General features: G+C 39.3%; 1 protein-coding gene across 3 annotated transcripts in view; it reads left to right on the top strand.

The window, feature by feature from the left end:
* The window catches only part of PLEKHG1 (pleckstrin homology and RhoGEF domain containing G1), a 140,348-nt gene that overhangs the window by 58,475 nt on the left and 61,571 nt on the right, over positions 1-20,302 (top strand). Inside the window, exon 1 of one of the 3 annotated variants that reach the window (XM_035321428.1) lies at positions 19,650-19,855. The exons of 1 other annotated variant lie outside the window; for it this stretch is intronic. The gene's annotated coding sequence lies outside the window, so the exon portion shown is untranslated. Of the gene's footprint in view, positions 1-19,649; positions 19,856-19,919; positions 19,943-20,302 lie in introns of those variants that run through there. One more of the 3 variants, XM_035321429.1, reaches the window with a different exon arrangement.

Here is a 20,302-nt window from a genome sequence, read left to right on the forward strand (position 1 = left end):
TTTTTTTTTTTTTTTTTTTTTTTTTTCTTTTTTTCTCTCTCTGTATTGTGAGTTTTAAAGCTTGTGTGTTGGATAAGTGTAAATGAAATACCCCTGACAAACTCTGTCCACTGTCCTGCTGAGGTCTAACTTCTCAAGCTAAAAAGAATCTTTGTCCTGGTCATCAGTTTAAAGAAAGAAAAGTCAGGAGCAGAAGTGGAAATGTGGGGTTTGCAGTAATGTGTTGGAGAGAGTGAAGAGCATGGGCAGATGATGCCAGAGGGGTCCAGGGTTCTGTGGATTTGGTAAATAAAGGTGTGTGGTCATGATGTTGCATATGGTCGTGATGTCTTACAAACTCCTGTCTCAGTGACCCAAACACACAGAAATCTTTTTTCCTTCCCCCCTTCCCCTAGATTTCAGAGATGGCATTTTCCTATAACTTTTGTAGCACACCTACTTTCTCAGACACCTGTTGCCATAGCTGGAAATTCAGTCATTCCCAGTGCTATGCAAGGGAACTGGGAAAACCAGTGCCCCAGACCAAACCCTTATAACATGTATTAAGGATATTTTATGAATGGTCATCTTATGGTGGAGGTTGTTCGGGGAAATTTATCCCTGTTGCATGAGGCAATACGAGTGTACAAGTCAAAAGAAGAATAACCATGAAGTTTTTCTTATAGATAATAGTTGTCTTGACCAGAGCCAGAAGAGGCTCAAGAAAGTATTCACACACACTGGAGCGTGTGTGGAGAAAGAGAGATGATCTGATCCAATCTGTTAGTTCAGCTCATTTTAAACTATGGCATGTATTTGTGTGAGGAGGATTAGGGGTCAACTTTTCCTTAAGCTTCTTTGCTATTCTCATAATGTAGACCCTAATAGTTGCATTAATTCCAAGGGTGAACTACACATGACAACATATCAGTCAGCTGTCAAGACCTTGGATGTTTTAAACAACTGTGATTGTGTAGGCTCTGGCAGGCAGAAGAGTGCAAGTCAAATGCGGCTTTAAACCCAGTAAAAGCAAGCGCAAGAATGTTGTTTCTGCTATGAGTTTAACACACAATGGCAATAGAGAATATGCCTGCTCAGAGGCATATAACTCAGCATTCAGGGTGGACTTGTTTAGATCAAAAGGGAAACTTTGCCAAAAGACTTGCTCTGACCTTAAGAGGCCAACTATTTATTTATTTATTTTTGAATCTCACCGTTCTGAATTTAATACTGATCCTGCTGGAAGACTTGAAATGAGAAGAATGAACAAACTCCAGGGGAAAATCAGAAACATAGTAATTCTTGGTATCCAGTCTCTTGTGGAATGGAGTCAGAGATCTTTGTTTTTTATCAGAAAAAGGGTCATAACCTCATCAAGCATTCCCTCCCTTCCTCATCCCTCCCAAAAGGTACAGTACTCTTAATTAGTTTTGGCAGAGAAAAGCTATGAGGAAGTCAGGGAATATGTTTTGTTTTATAGCATTATCAGTAGTCAGAATTAGTTCTTAACCTAAAATTTCAAAGATGTAGTTTATAAGGTTATATCTACAGCAGTTTGTTCGTTTCCACTCCTTTAGCTTGTATAATATAAACGGTGTGTGATTAACGAGATCCATAAAAAATGCAAAAATGTGTGATTAATTAGAAGAAAAGTGATTTTTCTTTTTAAATAAATGCTTAAAGCTAATTATTTGCCTGTTTCTTTACAAAATTAGCAACCTTCTCTGTACATTAGCCTGATGAAATGGTGGCCATCCTGCTGCTCAGTTTGCACCTCTGTGTTGTAGCTGCCCACTGGGGTTGTCACATGACTGGATCGGTCTTCTCCCCAGTATGGATATTGGTGCTACCTTTAAAATATTGGTTTCCGGTCTTTCAATTTATTTGGAGGAATCCCAAATTGCAATTTTACTTTTTGCTGCAACATTACTCTGTAAAAATGCCTACTTAAAACAAAGGAAGAAATCCACTGTAGGATAATGCAGTCCACAACAAAGCTGAGGTATAACTGTGGTCTAGGCAAGTACAGTGTCTGTGTAATTGTAATGGAAGGTTTTTAACTTAAAATATATATGTATATATATACACACAAGTATTGTTAGTGAAGTTAATGGACACACATCTTCTAAGTAGATGTAGGATATGTTTGATATTTGCGCGGAACTGTGCTGAAGAAGAAGGGTGCAATTGCTCTGACCTTCATTCTTTGCTTACAGGAACAAAGCTAAGCATCTATGATAAAGATAAAAGCGGCCATTGCTGTTTGAATTGGGGCTGTTATCGATATTTGAACACAGTGGCCAAATGAAAGGTTGTTTAAAAAAAAAAGTGAAGCTCAGATCTGGGTCAGGCCTAATGGTTACCTAACAGATATAGTTTCTTTTTAGATACAGTTGAAATTCAAAGCCTCCCTCCTCCAGAATTTTCAGGCGTATTAGAAAGGGTCCTGACATACCTCAAATAACTCTTTTTGGACAATTGTGATATCAAATCCCCAAATAATTGGGTGCAGATAACAAAAGGAACAAATGTGCTCCTGGTCTTCCAGGAAGGAGCTGAGAACACAAACCACGTATTGACGTGTGAAATTGGGCTTAAGAAGATACGGCCCTGTGCTTAGTGCTGCCTGAGGGAGAGAGCTGGAAGATGATTAAATTAGTTTTCTGTGTGTCTGTACAGTGACTATGAATATTAGCACTAGGTCAAGTTCATTTTCCCTTTTTTTTTTTTTTTTTTTTTTTTTTTTTTTTTAATATATATCAAAATCAGGTGCAGAACTGAGAAGTTTAAAATAAGTTGCTGTGATGCCAGCGAGAAACAAGCTGCTTCCTTTATTCCTTCCCCTTTGCCATCACACCTTTCCCAATTATCCAACCCTAAAACCTTCAATTATTTGCCTGATATTTGAAGTTGTGGAACTGTTCCAACTGGTGCAGACCTGCTAGTACTAATTAAATTTCAGGATTGGTCAATTATTTCTTTTTAAAATTGAGCTTTGTAAAGCATATCTGAAGATGTAATTACCATTATCTCTCTAGGGACCCTGGCTCCCTTCATACTTTAATACCATTTCTTGGGAGTAAATTTATTTCATCTTTAATTCACACAGCTTTGAAGTCTAACAAGAATTAATGGAAAACCTGCATTAAATAGTCTTTTGCCACTTGCAAATTTCTTATTGCAAAATTTGGTCATAATGCATGAAAACAGGGACGGGTAGTTTCCTTGGAACTTAAATAAGACGCTGCCTCTCAATCCTACCCACTAAAGTGTTTTATTTAGGTTTGTGTGGTGTATTTTAATAATGCAGGGAAGTGTGTAGCTGGTGATGTTCAGAACTGCTGAAGTTAGTTCACTGTATTTTCCAGGAATTTTCTTTTAAATTTACTGTTTGGCATGCATGGAATGACATGACTACTTTTTGACAAACATTTATAGAGCAATAAATTGTAGCTGTAATTCATACCTACTGCCCTCCAATACAGCTACAATTGATCTTTTAATGCTAGGACAATTTCAGGTAACATTTTGACTCTTAATGAATACTTAATACAGATATGCATTGCACTGCCAATAATAGAAGCCATAGTGAACATGACCAGTGATAGCAGCCAGTATGAAGTGTTTTAGAGGATGTATTAAATGCATCATCTGATGTGCAATGCTAATTGAATATCTGATTTATACTTCTAGGACCAAAGCTCTTGTACATTTTGTAGTTTTAATTCTATTTAATAGAAAAGTCAGTGTTGATTATTATTGTGCATACAGCAGAAGTCAGTGGCTGGCTCCTTCTAACGCATGGGTCTCTATCCTTACAATTGGCTTATCAAATAGCATTATCTGTATGTGAAACTAATACGTTGCAAAAAGCATGAGTTTGCCTTTGCTAGCAGTGAGTTTTATCTACCTTCGGGATTTCTGCTGACCTTATCTTAAGAGTCTCTCTTGATTTCCTTGGTTAGTTTATATCTCACGTTAGTTACAGAATTAATTCTTTGCTGCAGACTGAGGCTTATATTTAAGTGTGGCTTCTGTTCAAAATGATGCTTTTGTTAAAAATAGCCTTAGAAAAAAGAAAGATTTTCTTGTTTGTGTAGTTGCACATCAGTAATGTTTTCTTTCTTTTGTTCTCATTGCTTCTCTTTCTAAGGACTTTCAAGCTTTCAGCTTTGGTTTTGGAAAAATAGTTCTTTTAAAATAATAAGAAGCAAAGCAGAAAACAACACCCCATAACTGTGTTGGAAAAAGTGAAAATGTAGCATTATATATACTTTGGGGGGAAGAAGTCAGGCTGGTATATTTTACTCTGTTTTTACTAGAGAGATGCACACGTATGTGGTTTCTGTGGCTTTGGTGCTACTTGGTAACTTCAGTAACTTAACTGTGTCTCTAGAAGAGAGAAGAAAGGAGATGTTGAATATGTAAATACACGTGTGCATTGAAGAAGAGTTGTTTTTTTTTCTTGTTGCTGTTCTTAAATTTTCATGGTTTGATTAGTGTCCAACTAATACATTTGATCTCTTGCTGAAAAAAAAAAATACACCAAAAAAAAAAAACACAACAACAACAACAAAAAATCATCCTGTAGCACTTGACGAGATTATTTCAGTGCAGGTTAGTGATGCTGTGTGTGCATGGGCAAGGGGGGGATGCTACTATTTTAGGAAAATCTTTTCCATCAGTCTGTCATGCAGTCTGTAAAGGGAGCTTAAGTCTTAGCCATAGTGCAAATAATTTGCCAAGCAGCATTTCTCGGACAGTTTATGGAAGGAAATTCTGGAGGATTCCCAGATTTAAATAATCAAAAGATACCGCTTGGTATCTTGGAACTGGAGTGCAGAACTGGCTGTGGAATAAATCTTCAGCACACTGAGCTGCCCAAGGAGGCTGCAGAGGAGCAGACATGGAAAAAGAATTTTCCCGAAAGTTAAAACCTTATTCCTCTTTGAGGCCTGCAGTGGTGGCAGGTGTCCAGCTGTGGTATCAAAACTGCGGTTTTAAAATTGGAATGAGAGGGTGGCTCTTAGCCATTTGCTAATCTTGTGCTGAAGGTCTCCAAGAGAGTTACCAGTTACACTGTTTCAAAAGTGCAGAAGTATTCCCAGGGGGAGGCTTGCTCTGCAGAAGTGTTTCTGGACAGCAGCACTCTTAGAGTGGTTGAAAACAGCAGTAACTAATTAACTGCTGGAAAATATATGTATATATTTGTTGGGATAAGTGTGTTACACAGTGTATATGGAGCTGTGCCTTCAGTGAAAATGAATCTGCATGTGCCGTAGATGAGGTTTTGGGTAAGTGTTTCCTTCTCTTTTACCTTTTCCATCTTTCTTGCTTTTACCTGCATCCTCTGAAAGGAAGGAACTGTTTGTAGTAGACCCTAAAAACAGAGCATCTTTTATTAAAAAAAAGAAAAATCAAAAACCTAAAAAGTCTGGTAATACAGTTTTGTAAAAAAAAAAAAAAAAAAAAAAAAAAAAAAAGTGGCATTTTTTTGGGGTTGTTATCTTTGTCACAGGCCAACTGTGTAAGTGCAGTACAGAAAGAACTTAATGACTGTTGAGTAATTTAAGATAGGAAGCTTACTGTGGTACATAATTTAATTTCTAAGGTAATTTTAATTTCCAAGAACTAAGTAGCAAGAAAAACAGCTAATAGCAATATCCTGTATTTTTATGCCAAAAGTTCTCTGTGGAGGGTTTTTCCTAAATTGGTCATTGAGTGCAGCACAGCTGCCACGATCAGTCTCTTTGGCCATTGCATCTTGTTTGTCTGAGTGTGTGTCTTCTCAGTGATGTTACAAAATCCTTGAGTTCACTACCTAAGTGGCAAGTATGAACTGTTGTGGGGTTGTTTTAGTCATTGTCATAATTGCATATTGTATGGGTTGGCAGAGCTGTATGAGAATTAAAACTATGTTGCGACATTAACTATATTACTGCTGGGCATTTAATTTGCCATTTCTCTTGAAATCTTGAAAGAAAAAGAGAAAGATACAGAGACAAACTGCACACTTTGGGTGTTTCAATTGTGCTTTATGCTGAATTTTCACAGAAACCGTAAGTGCAAAGTATGCTTGATTTTGTTTCAGTGTAATGCCGCCTTCTTTTAATGTTGTTGTATTGCTAGTGATTAATTAGTGGAAGTGTTTTGCATGGGGGCATGTGAGAGCATAAGTAGTCTTCCTTAGTCAAAGGTCTGGCAGATCATGGTCTCAAGTACCACTCTAATTTCTTTCAGATTTGCTTTCTCTAGAAATTGCCATCTGGGGGGGAGGGAAAAGTTATTTTTCTAAAAGCTCGGAAGTTTTTTCCCTTTAACTTGCAGGTTTTTGGGAAAACAGAAGTATAATACACTTATCCTCCTATGATTCAAAGTAAGTTACTTGTATGTCCTGGTGCCCATATAAGCACTCTACAGAAGATGAATTGCAGTGAGATTGCACTTCTTGTTGTGGGAGAAAGTGGGAAGAAAGGAAGAGGATGCATTTAACACTGCCCAAAGGAACCAGCTCTAACAGGAGATAAACATTTCCAAATTTACCTCTGAAGTCAGAGGTTTACTGCAAGTCATTTTTGTTTGAATCATCTGATGGGAAGTGATGACTAGCTAGAAATTAACATGTTGTGTGTGCATGCGTCTGTGCACGTGTTGTTCGATCTCATAGTTCTGCCTAAATCTCTGTGACTGTGTGTGCCTGGAGCCAAGTGTACGTTTAAGTGTACTAGAGGATGTGGTTGGGAGTAGAGGGAGTGGAAGTGTGAGGTAGGTCTCTCTTCCATCAAATTATTTTTTTTTCATATTTAATAACCCATGACGTCCCCCAAAGGTGCCATGATAGGTAAGGGATCAGGCGTGCTGAACCTGGGACAGCTTGTGTACCTCCAGAGTGCAGCTATCTTAATTCTCCCAAGCACTTCCAAACGCTTTGGGGTGGTGACAGAGGGGACAGTCCTGTTCCTCTGGGAGCCTCTGGGCCACATGCTCTTGCCTCATTCCTCCTTCTGGTGAGGGTGTTCATGCAGTTACAGCTTGAGCAGAGGTCTGCTGCAGGTGAGCACTGAGCTGTGTGGCCACAGGAGGATGGGTGCTGTTGGGAAAAGAGAGGTTGGGTTAGGTGTTCAGGGTGAGAGGGAGAGATGTAAACTCATGGGTGGGCTTAAAGTGGATTTAGAGTAGCTGTGAGGCAGTGTTGAGACCAAACTGGCTTGAAAATTAAGAACCTAAATATATTTTTCTCACTGTCTATGATATCTTCATGTTAGCATTTAATCCTCTTATGAGGGCTTTGTCTAGCATATAAAACAGATAAATACTTCATTGTGGCCTATGTAAAAGAGTAAGAAAATACTTAGATTATTTAAAAACCTTTAAAAATGATACTATTTCTGTGCCTTTTAAAGTAGGGGGAGAAAAAAAAGCAGATGGTAAATGCATTATATGATCATCTTCATGGGTTAATCTCCTGAATGACAAGTAAATATCTGGGGAGGGATGCTACCTGTGTGTGATTGTTCTCATAGTGTTTATAAATATACTTAAATTATGTTTTTTTTTTAGCAATGTCAGGGTACCTAGTGTATTTCTACAACCGTGTCTGGGTTGAAGAATGGTCTAGATAGTACATGTCCAGTTATAGTATTTTATGGTTTTTCTAATTCATTTATTTATAAATCATGGTGCTTTCGACTGCACTGAATGCTTGCTGGCCTTTGATTTCTCCTACTGGAGGATGGGGAGGAAAGAAGAAAAAGAGGGGTCTTAGGAAATGCTTTTTCCCCACTCTGACAGGAAAGGTAGCTTACCTTGTCAGTCTTATTTGGGTTTAAAGGGTGCACGTGGAGGGATGCAGAGGAGGGGAAATACAGATTATATCGCATCCTTCACACAAGGCAAATGTTAAAAGAAAGTATCAAATATTTAGGAGTATTACAGGTTTGATACAACCTGCATAATAAATATGAGGCTTAAAAATATCTGTGGTCCTTGCTGAACAACCGTTATTCCATTAAATGATTTATTTCAAATACTCTTTTAATAATGCTTACTTAAATTGAGTATTTAGTATAAAAGATTTTGCTTTGTATTTAAAAATTATATACTAAACTATATATCCAATAAGATTTTTTCATCCTACTTAGACATCATTCAGTTTTCACAGATTGAAAAGTATTCCTTCATGCAGCTGCTTACTTTTTGCTAGATTAATTTAATCCCCTCCTTTATTTCCATTTTAAATCAACACCAGATAATTGGTTCAGTAATACCTCTCTTGTGATCTGGAGAATTGAGATTGTCAGCTACTTTTGTACAGCTGGAAAAAATCTATTTGTTCATTTCTTAACCTTTTGACACATCTGTTTTTACAACCCTGGTTGTTTTTGATGGGATGTTAAAATACGGAATAACCACTGCAGAAGGAAACATCTTTTGTTATGAACAGTATAAACTGAGCCTAACGCAATGGGACGGTAGCATCCTAACAGAAAAGGCTTTTACACACGTGAAAATCCCAAAGTAAAGGTCCTTCTCTTCCCTCACATGACTGCCAGTTGAATTTTGATTTGCTGTAGTAAAAAGTGAATTTTAAAAGTTTTATTAATGTATACTAGACACATAACTGTAAACATTCACTTGAAATCAGTGTAATCACTGATCCTTTACTGTAAAGGCAGGCTCAACCAAGTCAAGACTATCCTTCCTTCTGTTCACAGCAACAGGTGAGGCAGGTCTGAGAGGTCAAGACAACTGATTTCCACGTGAAGATACTAAAACACCATTGCCATTGTAATAAGCAGGCAAATTCAGAAGTTTACAGCATTCACAGAGGAATCGGTTTAAAGGATCTATATGCTGTTTTCTGATGGCATACTGTCTTCAACCCTGAGCTCAAGGGAGTTCTAAATCACTGGTGCATGTAGGTGCTGAAGAAAGAAGTAGTTTATCTTCCATCTGATGGTATTATATCCATCAAGCCTTTAGGCTTCAGCAGCTTAACACCAATCCTGCTTTTATTGCACTTGGGAAGCATAATGTTATAGCAAAGCTACTTGCTCTTTTCAGTATCTTCCCAGTAAAAGTGGAGATTTGTAATAATGTGGTGTGACAACAGGTCAACTTTTCATCCTCCTCCTATCTTGACAAAATAAACATGTATTATGCAGCAGAATGTGGTGTTAATATTTCTTGCCTATCAGGTAAATAAATACATGTGTGAAATTGAAAGATATTTTTTTTGTTGTCTCTCCTGTCATAAAAAGTATGAGTGTATTGCAATGCCATAAAACACAGCACTGGTTAGATATCATATAAATGTGTGCAAGATAGCTTTCAAGCTAACTAAGTTTCAGAGAAGATAAGAATCTGTTTGCTGCAGCAGAAGTACCCAGATGGACATTAATCCTGTTCCTGACTCTGGGCTCACTAGTTACTAGCTGGCTGTGCTGGAGGAGAGCCAGTCACGTGCTAGCTCTGGGGCACTGGCAGAACCTACAGCGTTACCTTTGGGCTGCTGTGAGGGAGAAAGTTGAGCACTGCCTTTTATCTGAATTCATTTCTATGTGATGTAGACGGGCTTTTGTGATATCTAAATGGTTCACAGCATCTTTAGGCTTTTGCCTAATGAGGGTTACATATAGCAGTATTCCTAAAAACAACTATGAAGAGCTATGGCAGATGGAAATTAGGGTGTGAGTTGCATTCTGTATGGAGTAACTTATATATATATATATATATATATATATATATATATTTGTAGTCTGTTAAAATCAGTGAGTTACAGTTGTTTTCACAAGCTAAATGTCTGGCTCAAGGGCCTGTTCTATCATACTCCTTCAGCTTCCCCTTGCCTGAAGTCCTGAGTGCTTAGCATTGACAAGGGACATGAAACGTGGAAACCCTCAGCAAAGGACTGTTCTTATATTTGGCCCTAAATGCCTTGATGAGATGTAGAAGCCTAGGCAAGAGGACAGTCAAAGTTAACGGAGTAACTGCAATGCTAAGTGTAACCTCTGCCTTCACCGTGCTGCTTTACTCATATTTCTTAAAATCCTATGAAATAACTTCCATGCAATCAGCATCAGCTTTCCAGTCAAGAATACACATAACTAAGTAATGATATCATGTAGTCTGGAGAAGTGCAAATGATAACTTTTTTGTTCACTGTGGGTTGTTCATTTTTTATAATTTTTTATCTAACCAAACTCACGAAATGGACTCCAGAATATTAGCTGTAGTAAGGCTTTATGCTCCTTCATCAACTCATATTCTGAGGATGGAAAAGAGTAAATCACTCACATTAAGAGCTCATGACTTACATGCGCAGAGAAAATGTGCCAAATCCATTTAATTTTTTATGGCAGGTTACAATATAACTCCTTTCTCAGAAATGGTTTATTTAATTCTAAACTTTTAGGTATAAACAGTAATGGGATATCAACTGAACTTTTTAGGTGGCCTAGCACATGATTGATGCTTTATATCCTAGTGACAAAGAACAGCTTGTCTCTTAAGTGAGTAAAAAATGATTCTCTTGGGCTACTGATACCTAGTTAGTAATGGGAGGTATAATTTTTCTGGCATTAGTGGGATGGCTTTTCCAGTTTCTGAATAAATACAATAAATGTTTCCTTAAAACTCATATGGGAAAATGGCTGCACACTTTGGAAATCTGAAAACCCTGGTCTGCAGCATGCATATCCCTTCAGTTCCACTTTGACACAACTGAAGATTTTCTAAAAATGAATCTAGTTCAGGGGAGGATGTGGAGGTGCCTAATGAATTACCTTTATTTAAACCAACTATATGGAAACTATCACTTCCAATGCCCTGTCATCTCTGTAACATGGGATAAATGGAGGGGGTCAGTGGGATCGATATGCAAGGATTCCTAGCTACATCACTATGTATGGAGTAATATTACAGTCTCAAAGCTTAACTACCAGTATCAGTGATATGTTCTTAAGCTGTGTTAGTCTGCAAAGCGAAAAGTAAACATAAGAGAAAGGAATGTCAATACTGGGGGAAGATGGTGGGCCCCAGTGTAACACACTCAGTGCATACTCCATAATTGTTTTCCTGTTTGCTAATGTTGATTATCAAGTCCTTTATCTTAAATATGCTTCTTGCCACCTCTGGATATTAGAGACAAAGTGCTGACATGGTGGGACTTGAAGTTCAAAATATCATTTTCAGGGTACAGAGAATCTGATAACAAACAAAATCCCATGGTTCCTGCAGTAAGAGCTCTGGCAAATCCTAATGATAATTGTTTTGCTCACATCCCTAGATATGCCATGCTAGCATGCAATCAATAAAATAAGAAAATCAATAAAGCAGAAAGCCACAACTCAAAATCCTATAAATTGACAACAGTGACAGGTTAAGAGTATGTAGAGTGACTAGAACTTCCAGGTGCTTTCATCCTCGCACATTCCTGTCTGTGTGGTGTTAGACAGAGTTATTGCCAGATGCAAAAATACTAACAACAAATTATCCCAAGCTTCAGAAGTTTCTCCTGAGTGTTCTCCTAACATAAGACTGCTTTTTCCCTAGGCACAAATAAATTTTAAATAAAACATATATAGCAAAATCAGCATACATTTAATGTTGTGACTAAACTAGCTTAGATTTGCACAATCTTCTGGTGAGCAAGATGTCATACTTTAGGAACACAGTTTGTGTCAATGTCTGTCTTCAAGTCTTAAAAATGGATTTATGTTGTTGTGCCTTGAAGGGCACAGGGGGACACGGATGTTGGAGCTGCTGCTTGGTAATTTCAGTGGAAGTGGGCTGTGCTTGTTAAGAGGTGCTTTTAACAGCTGTGACTCCACTGTCTCTCTGTCTCTGCCATTGAGATCTCCTACCAGTGGAGACCAACTTGGGAACTTCCCCTCCATCCATCAACGTACATGTGAACATCACAGGTTAGCCATGGAGCTCATCCAGTTTTTTGTGTTGCATTTTTCTGAGCTGCCGTCAGCTACAACTACTGCCCTGTGAAAGGCAGCAGTACGACCACAGTCAGTTTGACTCTCATTGTTTGGTGCTCAGGCCTTCAGCCTTTGACATTGTTTTCAAAGAATTTTGCTCTGATTTCATTGGAGGGGAATGTTTTCCCCAGATTGTTTTTCTAAGCTTTGAACTATTTTGCAATTAACTTGTAATTGGCAGGATTTGTGCATAGTTTAAAAGTTTAAAATGTTTCAAGTCCTTTAGTTTAGATTATAAAGAACATGTATTCATTGAAAAAAATGGAGTGGATATTTTAATATCTTTTGGTGCTCTGTTAAGTGATGCTGATCAGTTGCAAAGGGGTTTTGGTTTACTCTCCTCAATCAACTTGTCCTGGGGAAGAATGCAACCATTTCTGTGGCATAATGGATTGTGAGATAAATGTTTTTGGATGCAGAAACAAGTATAACTGATATCATCTGTGGCTGTATATAGAAACTGATGTAAAAGAAGAAAAATGACATGGAGGAGAGCCACCATCCTTTTTCACTGAATAAAGTTAATGAAAAAATTATTTGCAAGCCCTGATTCAGTACAAGTGTCTTACTAAAGAGTGATTTTTGATCATCTGTTACTGATCAAAGTTATACAGACTTCACAAATCTTTTGCCAAAATCTTTGTTAATAAAGCATTTTAATAGCTACATAATTTCTGAATACCTCTAAAAGTGAGATGTTCCTTACTGAAACCCTTCCTCTGTGAGGAATACATTATAGGTCATGCAAAAGGGGGAGAGTAGGAAAAGGCTCAGCTACTGCTCTTTCAACCTGTGCCTCTTTGTAGTAAAATAATGGTAGTCAGGGTTTCCAAAGAGATGGGGATTTGAAAAGTGAGAATGCCAGCTAATAGCTGTGGTAACAGGCAGAAAGTAGCGGAATAATAGCCGTGCAGTGGCCTCTCAGCCTTGTGGTGTGCCCCAGCACTCGGGAGCGAACTTGCAGCTTTGCTTGCCTGTGAAAGCTGGGCAGGAGTAGGGAGACCCGCTTGCATCCTGCCCCGCTGGGAGAAGTGTGGAGCTCAGCCTCACTGCCCTCCCCGGCTGCCCTACCAGCCCTGTCCTGCTGGATGTGACAGAAGGTAGCTCACCGAGGATTTACAGCTTGATGGTGTCATTTTGGTCTTGGAGGAAAATCAATGTTTTATTGGGTGAGGTTTTTAAAAAATAAACAGGGATTATGAGTCAGAATGGCTCCTAAAGATGAGGCTGGGCACTGAATTACCTGGTAAATTCCCATGTGTAAGGGCTATGGAGTTGAGAAACCCTTGATGCTCTCTATAAAAAGAAGAGCAACAAAAGGAATTGTTTTCTTGCATGGCTTGTTCAGAAAACTCCGCAGTTACAACACTGCTGTAACATGTGCTCAAATGCTCTGCCTCCTGCCTTCAGTGTTTCTGGGTCATGGTATTTACCTTTCTGGCAAAGTTTCTCGAAGCCTGAGCTGTGCGTTTTGGATTTGAGATTTTGATTTGGAGTCCAACTGAATATTTAAATGGATTTGCTACTCGTTTCTCACAAAAACGAGCAAGTGGAAAACCCAAACAAGAAAAACAGTGGGATTAAATGTCCCTGTCTGGAAGAAAAATACAGTGTGAAGGAGAAACCTGAGAAAAACAACTCTGATTTGCTGCACTAAGAAGGTTTGAGTAGGAGTCTAAGTTTCTTCCTTCTCTGTCTCTGATCTGAGCACTGAGAAGGCAAATCTGAATTGTGTACTGACCACTGCTGGCTGTTTGGGCCACACGGACAGATTTAGGTGTTGATTGGAGTTACCTGCAGTCTGAAAACTGGCCAGGGTAAAAGTGTTTGAGATGGTGAAAGAGAGGCGTTGCGGCACTGACTGTAACTGTAAAAGTAAGGCAAGCAGGAGGGTGGTGGCAGACAATTATCTGATGGCTTTTCATGAATGTTTTAAATTTCTCCTATCTTGCTGTAAGACATGTAGTGGTATTCTTTTACAAATGTGATTTTATGCCTCTTTCCTGTTGGTATTTGTCAGGTTTTGTTCCTCTCAATTGACCAAAAACAAACAAACAAAAAAAACACAACACAAACAAACAAACAAAAAAAACATAAATCAAATGGTCAGTAGAAATTTGAAGACCCCTTTTCCCTGACTTTCCCTGTGCAGTGATCAATGGAGATCAATTGAAATAGCTCTGAATGTTAGAGAATTCAAACTTCTAGGTCCAGTCCTTATTTTTCTGTAGGAATTAGTGAAGAAGGCATGTGGGCTCTGTAAGACATGTAGCTTTTAATAAACTGACTGCCTTTATGGTTCAAATTAAGCATTACATTGTTTTATTAAAAAGAAAGTGCAGAGAAAGTCTTATGACTCAATGAGTCGGTCATTGTGAATTATGCACCAAATATTCACACTAGACAAGTCCAAGCCTCTAATCTGTTTGTTTCTTGCCCTGTGGCTTCGGAAGTGTGTGACTGTTGGCGCGGCTACTCTTGGCTGCCAATGCGTCAGTGACTGCTGCAGGCATTAGCACCATTTGTACGTGGGTGCAGTGGCTGCACTGCAGTGGGACACTGACACTGCAGCAATCTCAGATCACCTCAATTCTTGCTTTGCTTCTTGCATGCAGAAGTCCTAGGGAAAGTATTGCTTGTTTGAGAAAGGAATTTCGGTGTTAATGGCTTCTCTTCTTGAAGTAGCAGCTAAAAAGTAGTAGGAAGCAGCACACTGCAATATTGCCTTAAAGCAACACTGAAAGTATTGTTAAGTCACTTCATCAAAACCTGGCTCTGCTGGAGTGGCTTTCACAGAGATACCTTATGGTTTAATGACAATATGGTAGGGGAGGACCAAAACAAGGTATACAACAGGTCTGGATGTAAAAGGATCATCAGTAGAAATGACTATTGGGTGTGACTGCTCTGTTATAGGTCTCTTGTATATGACAGCAATGAGGGGTCACGAGTTACTGCTGTGACCAGGTAGTTTGTTGTCATTTGGCAGTCTTAGTTTTCTGGACCTTATTGATCTGAAATACCATTCTTAGCTATGAAAGCAACAGAGTCAGAGGAACTGTGGTATATTACTGCTTTGTTTTGGAACACCTATTTGGGTTCTTTTTATTTATTTTTCATTTAAAGTGCTGTGAAATTTTAAAATACCATTACTGTGTGCTGCAAAAACCTGTTTCAGTCATTTATTAAGTTGAATACATTCCTATTGAATTAGGGTTTTCAAAGAGCTATTTGCTGACCATTAGAATACCATCTTAAGACCTGTTGTTGCATTTTAGTAGAGTGGGCAAAAGAAAATGACTGATTAAGCCTGTGGTGGACCCTGGCCGTCAGTGTGTCTTAATTCCAGCATGGGCAGAGCGTAAGGATTTTTCTCCTCAAGAAATAAACATGAATGCTTCTTTCTGTAGCTTTTATTTTTGTTGAAGAGAGGAAACCCAAAGGAAAGGTTTTATTTTACTGTAAATGCAAACATCTGTTAGTATGAGTCCAGTGTTATTATTACAGTTCTGTTTCAAAATTCCAGTTGCTAAACTTCCTGAGGTGCAGAGGAGGTTCCAGTAAGTGTCTCCAATTCAAAAACAAATGGAAGAAATCCTTTCCTTGGATTTAAAGGAAAACATCGAGACTTTAAAGTTTCTGAAATTCACTTTTATTTAGAATTAAGGAGGTCAGCTATTCCAAAGATCTGGCTTTTACAAAATGTGTTTGTTTGTTTGTTTTTAAGACATTTTCAACTGAAATGTTTAGAAGTCAACAGAAAATTAGTGGCAGAAATCAACAACAAGCTGTTAAGTTGAGTTTTAAAGAACTGCTCAGTTTTTTTTAGATATTGTAGTTATGAGTTTGTGTTAAACTGTTAGAGATGTCACGTTGAGATTCATTTTTTTGTGGTCACACAAATTTTTGGCTGTGACTAGTAAAAATAATTCCTAGATGCTGTCATTTCTTTTACTGCAACTGTGCATCCCTCTATAAAGTTTATTTGCTTACTACCAGGTATTAAACATTTTTAATCTTAAAAACACCCCAGTGTTCTCGGTAAAGCAACCAGCACGTTGTGCTGTACAGGGATGACTAGCCAAGAACCCCAGTGTGCTTGTGCTGCAGCAGGCTTTGAAGGTGAACTTCAGCTCGGTTAGATGAAGTTGGAAACTGCCCTTTGCAGTAGCATGTTGGCATGGTGGGGCACTTGCTGGGAGCAGGAGACTGATCCAGGAAGAAGTATAAAACAGGCCTGATGTCCAAACAGTGTTACAGTGATGTAGTGTATGATTGGAGGCATAGTATTGAACTAGCAGCAAGGCCTGATCCTGTATTCTGCTGTGCAGAAAGAAGAGCATGTGTGGATTTTCATTCCAGTCATGGTGCAGACGTTTAAATGTAAAAATGCTTAAAAATTCAGGCAGCAGCACATTGAACACTTACTGTTTAGTCTTCCATAAATACCAGTACAGACAGAGAAGAAAGCCTTGATTGCATTATCATCCATGGTAGAGATCAGAACTGTGTATTTATTCGTACGTTTGCACTCATATCAACGTCTTCACTGAGTTTTCATTTAATTTTATTTGCTGATTTACTTAAATGGGCCTTTTTTTTCTTTTTTTTTTCTTTTTTTTTCTTTTTTTTTTTTTTTTTTGTCTCCTTGTGGACCTCCAAAGTTCACAAGGAGATGAAAAATAATTCTTTTAAAAGCCTATAAATGGAGCACTGGATCCATATGCCCTATTTGTGTTGCAGTACATCAGCAGCACGTGGTGGACTGTTCCTTTTTCTAGGTGTCTCTGCAGCACTGTATACAGACCAAATATCTACTGCATTGCAGAGAGTTATTAATACATTACATTGCACTTTCAGTGAAGATGTCAATTTGTCCTTAAGCCTGAATGCACCCTGTGGTTGAGTTATAGTGTTTTGTTTTTTTTTCCTCAGTTTTGCTGAGAATAACTTATTTCTTCAGTAAATCCTTAGCCAACTGGCAATTACAGAATAACATCATTCCTAACCTCTCTAAACTCCACTTAATGTTTAAGTTTAAAAAAATCAAGGCTTTGTTCCAAAGCAAAAACAGGTCACCTTTTTCAAGTCTTCATCCTTGATGCATTAATAATGCAGTCTATGGCACTCTGCAAACAGCAGGAGGGAGGAGGAGACAGGGTAGAGGAATGAACAGGATGCCAGCTCCTGGAAGATACTGCAGATAAACAGAAGGCAAATCCAAGAGGTATGAAATGATAGAAGATAAGGAGAAGTGAGGCAAAAACATTGTTTTTCTGGTACTTCCATTGGTGATGCACATTAAAAACAAAAGGCTTTGAGTTGCTGGTATTCTGCACTGACAGATCTCAGTGCTATGCATATTTAAAGTGATGCAGGTGGGGAATTCCTTGGGAAATATTCACGTGTGGGGTAAACTTCTGCTGACATACATGGGGATGAGAGCCAAGGCCAAATGCGGATGCACAGAGAGAAAGGAACAAAGCAGAACAGCGTAAGGACCTCCGCTCAGCTCCCCTCTCCTTTGCACCCACAGCAATGCTCATGGGAGCTCACTGTGTGAGTTTACACCCGTGGCTGGAGCTCATGCTGCATCTTTGCAACCTCTGCTTACACCTAGCCCACTGAAGCAAATATGGAAAGCTCTCTGTTGCTGGCTGCCTCTTGGTCAGTCCATTGCTGGGCTTGATTCGAGCCTTCAGAATTCAGGAGGTTTGTCATTGCTAAATGACAGAGCATTTTTGCTTTGTTGCTGGTATTGCTTGTGTGTAACAGGACAGTAGTTCACAGAAGTGACCAAGCAATGCCCTGCATCTCATTGATGCTCTACAGGTTTGGCCAAGGTTTAGCTGAAACCTCCTTCAGAGGTGCTAAAAGCTCCATGGGCAAGGTGGGCACCAGGTGTGAAGGAAGCAGAGGTTCAGGGAAGTGAATTTTTGGCTTTAACAAAAATATGTGTGAATGTTGAAGTGCAAATGTTTTGTGTGTTTGCCACATGTGCAAATGTTTTGTGTGTTTGCCACATTCGGGTTATTTGACCAAGTATACGGGTGCTATGGTCTGTGTGTGTGTGATGAGGATACTGGGGCTGGTGCTGGACTTTCTGTGCCTGTGAACGTGTCCAGGATTTGCAGATACATGGTGGCCTGTTATGTAGGTCTTGCAAAAAGTGGGCTTGTGTATGTGTGCATGTGTATCTTTTAATGTAAACATGCATATGTTAGAAAAACCCTCAGAAACTACAGGAGAATGTATTTGAGAGAGAGCATGTCTCAAAGATCTCTGGTGGCAGCGGGGCAGTGGGTTGTAAACAGCTGATCTTTAAGCCTGGGTAATGGGGACTTCACCCTGGCAGCCCGGATGTTGAGATCAAAGCATTTCATGGCTCTGTGAATGGCCTCAAGGCTGTCTTCGCTTCCCTTTTCTACCCCCAGCTTCCTGCTGCAAGGTGTTGTTCAGTGAATATGCTCTTCAGGAAAGCTCGAAATGAAACCGAGGCCATGTTGCCTGTAAGGAGAGAGGGGGGTGAACGTGAAGTGTGGTTTTAAAGATTAGAGTAGCACTTTGTGGGTTAGGGTTGAGCATGCAGCTGGGAGAGCACACCTGGGAAGTGGTGCCAGCAGCTGGGAACTCTTCTGACTTCCTTTGCCTCCCAGCTCCAAGCTGGAAATGCCACCATCCCCTCCAAGGGCCGGAAGACTTCCCAGGCAGAGGAGCCATCATCACTTTCCCACCTGTTAACAGAGGTCTGTGAGGAGTAGGTCTGGGGGTGAATTGAATTGTCAAACTCTTGCCCCTGTAATGCACACAGCAATTGCACCCAACCCTGTTTTAAGATGCACAGAAATAGTTCCTCTCTGGCTCGGTAGTTTCTTTGTTTTTCTAGGTAAGTCAGTGCTATCAATGTCCAGACAGGCATCATCCACTTTTTTTTTTTTTTTTTTTTTTTTCCTGGTTACCCAGCCCAGTGATTTGGGGAGTGACTCGGACCACAGGATGTGCAAGGTTTTGTAATAAACCTTTTTTTCTGTCTGTCTCATCTTTCTTACTTGCATCCATGTTCCTTCCTTATCCCTACACACACTTGTTTTCTTCCTTCTACAACCATTTTTCTCCTTTTCTCTATTTCTTCCTTTTCCCTTCAGTTTGTCTTCTCACTGTCTCCTTCCCTTCAAAACTCCTTTCTCTTTTACCTTGCTTCATTGTGATTTAGTACGGAGCATTTGGTGGCTCAGCATTGACATTTTCTTCCGAAAGTCTCTCCTCTGTCCCTTTAAAAAACACTGAAGTTTTGCAAACACACTGCAAAAGCCTGTTCCTGTTTATGTAAAGGCAGAATAGGGTCCAGAACGATCCCTTTTAATTGGCGTTGCAGGTTCATGGGAGTTTCTAATATAAATACAGGAATTTCACAATGCCAGCAGGTTATTTATTTGCTTTGCATGCTTATCAATATTGTCGGCGAATCAAGGGGTCAAAGCGTAAGAAATGCCGTGGAAGCATGGGCTCTATTCTCTATTTTTACAGCTTTGTGCCCGGAAAAATGGAAGTTACTGGGTGTTGCTCAGTGAAGTGTGCGTTTCAAAGTTACCCACAGCGATGCCCATTGTCCTGTCCCTGAATCGAATGATGTAATGTTTCGTTTAAGGCTCTTAGCGATGCTGAAGACTCTCGGTGCACTGGGAAAAAGGCAGTGAGAAAGTTGTGAATCAGGTTTCTGTAAAGCCTTTGTGTTTAGGGTTTTGATAGATAAAAGCTGACTCATGCAATATTTCTGGCGAAGGAGCTGTATGGACTAGTAAGAGCTTCTCATTTTACCTGAGTGCCCGGTGAGGTAATTTGGGAACAGCTGAAGGCAGAGCGTGCATTTATTCCCTGCTGCACAGGTAGGTCGTGGGTTGCTCTGAGAGGATTTGAAAAATAGAGAGGACTTGTTCGTTCTCTGTGCGGGGAGCCAGAGACATTCCTCAGTGGTGAGATACTGTCGCAGAGGATTTTCCCTTGCAATAATGTTCTCGGGCATTAGCGGGCTTGGTTCTGACAGAGGCTATTCTGCTCTAAGCGTTGCATGGTGGGGAGGGCGGCTTGACAGACAGAGACACATTAGCTGATGACTTTTTTTTCCTTGTTGTAAGATTGCTAATAAATGGGATTTCTGTTGCTCAAAGTTCAGTACTTGGCAATGTATCGTTTGTGACAGTTCATACTGAATTCATAATCTCAAGAGATCTAATCCTGCAAATATTGTTAACTCTCTAATGTGGCTTTGTTCACAGAGGGTATTAGTTTTAGAAGTGACATGTTCATATTCAGAAGTTAGTAACTAGTAATCT

The sequence above is a fragment of the Oxyura jamaicensis genome, chromosome 3 (genome assembly GCF_011077185.1).
Source record: "Oxyura jamaicensis isolate SHBP4307 breed ruddy duck chromosome 3, BPBGC_Ojam_1.0, whole genome shotgun sequence".
In the NCBI taxonomy this organism is placed as follows: domain Eukaryota; kingdom Metazoa; phylum Chordata; class Aves; order Anseriformes; family Anatidae; genus Oxyura; species Oxyura jamaicensis.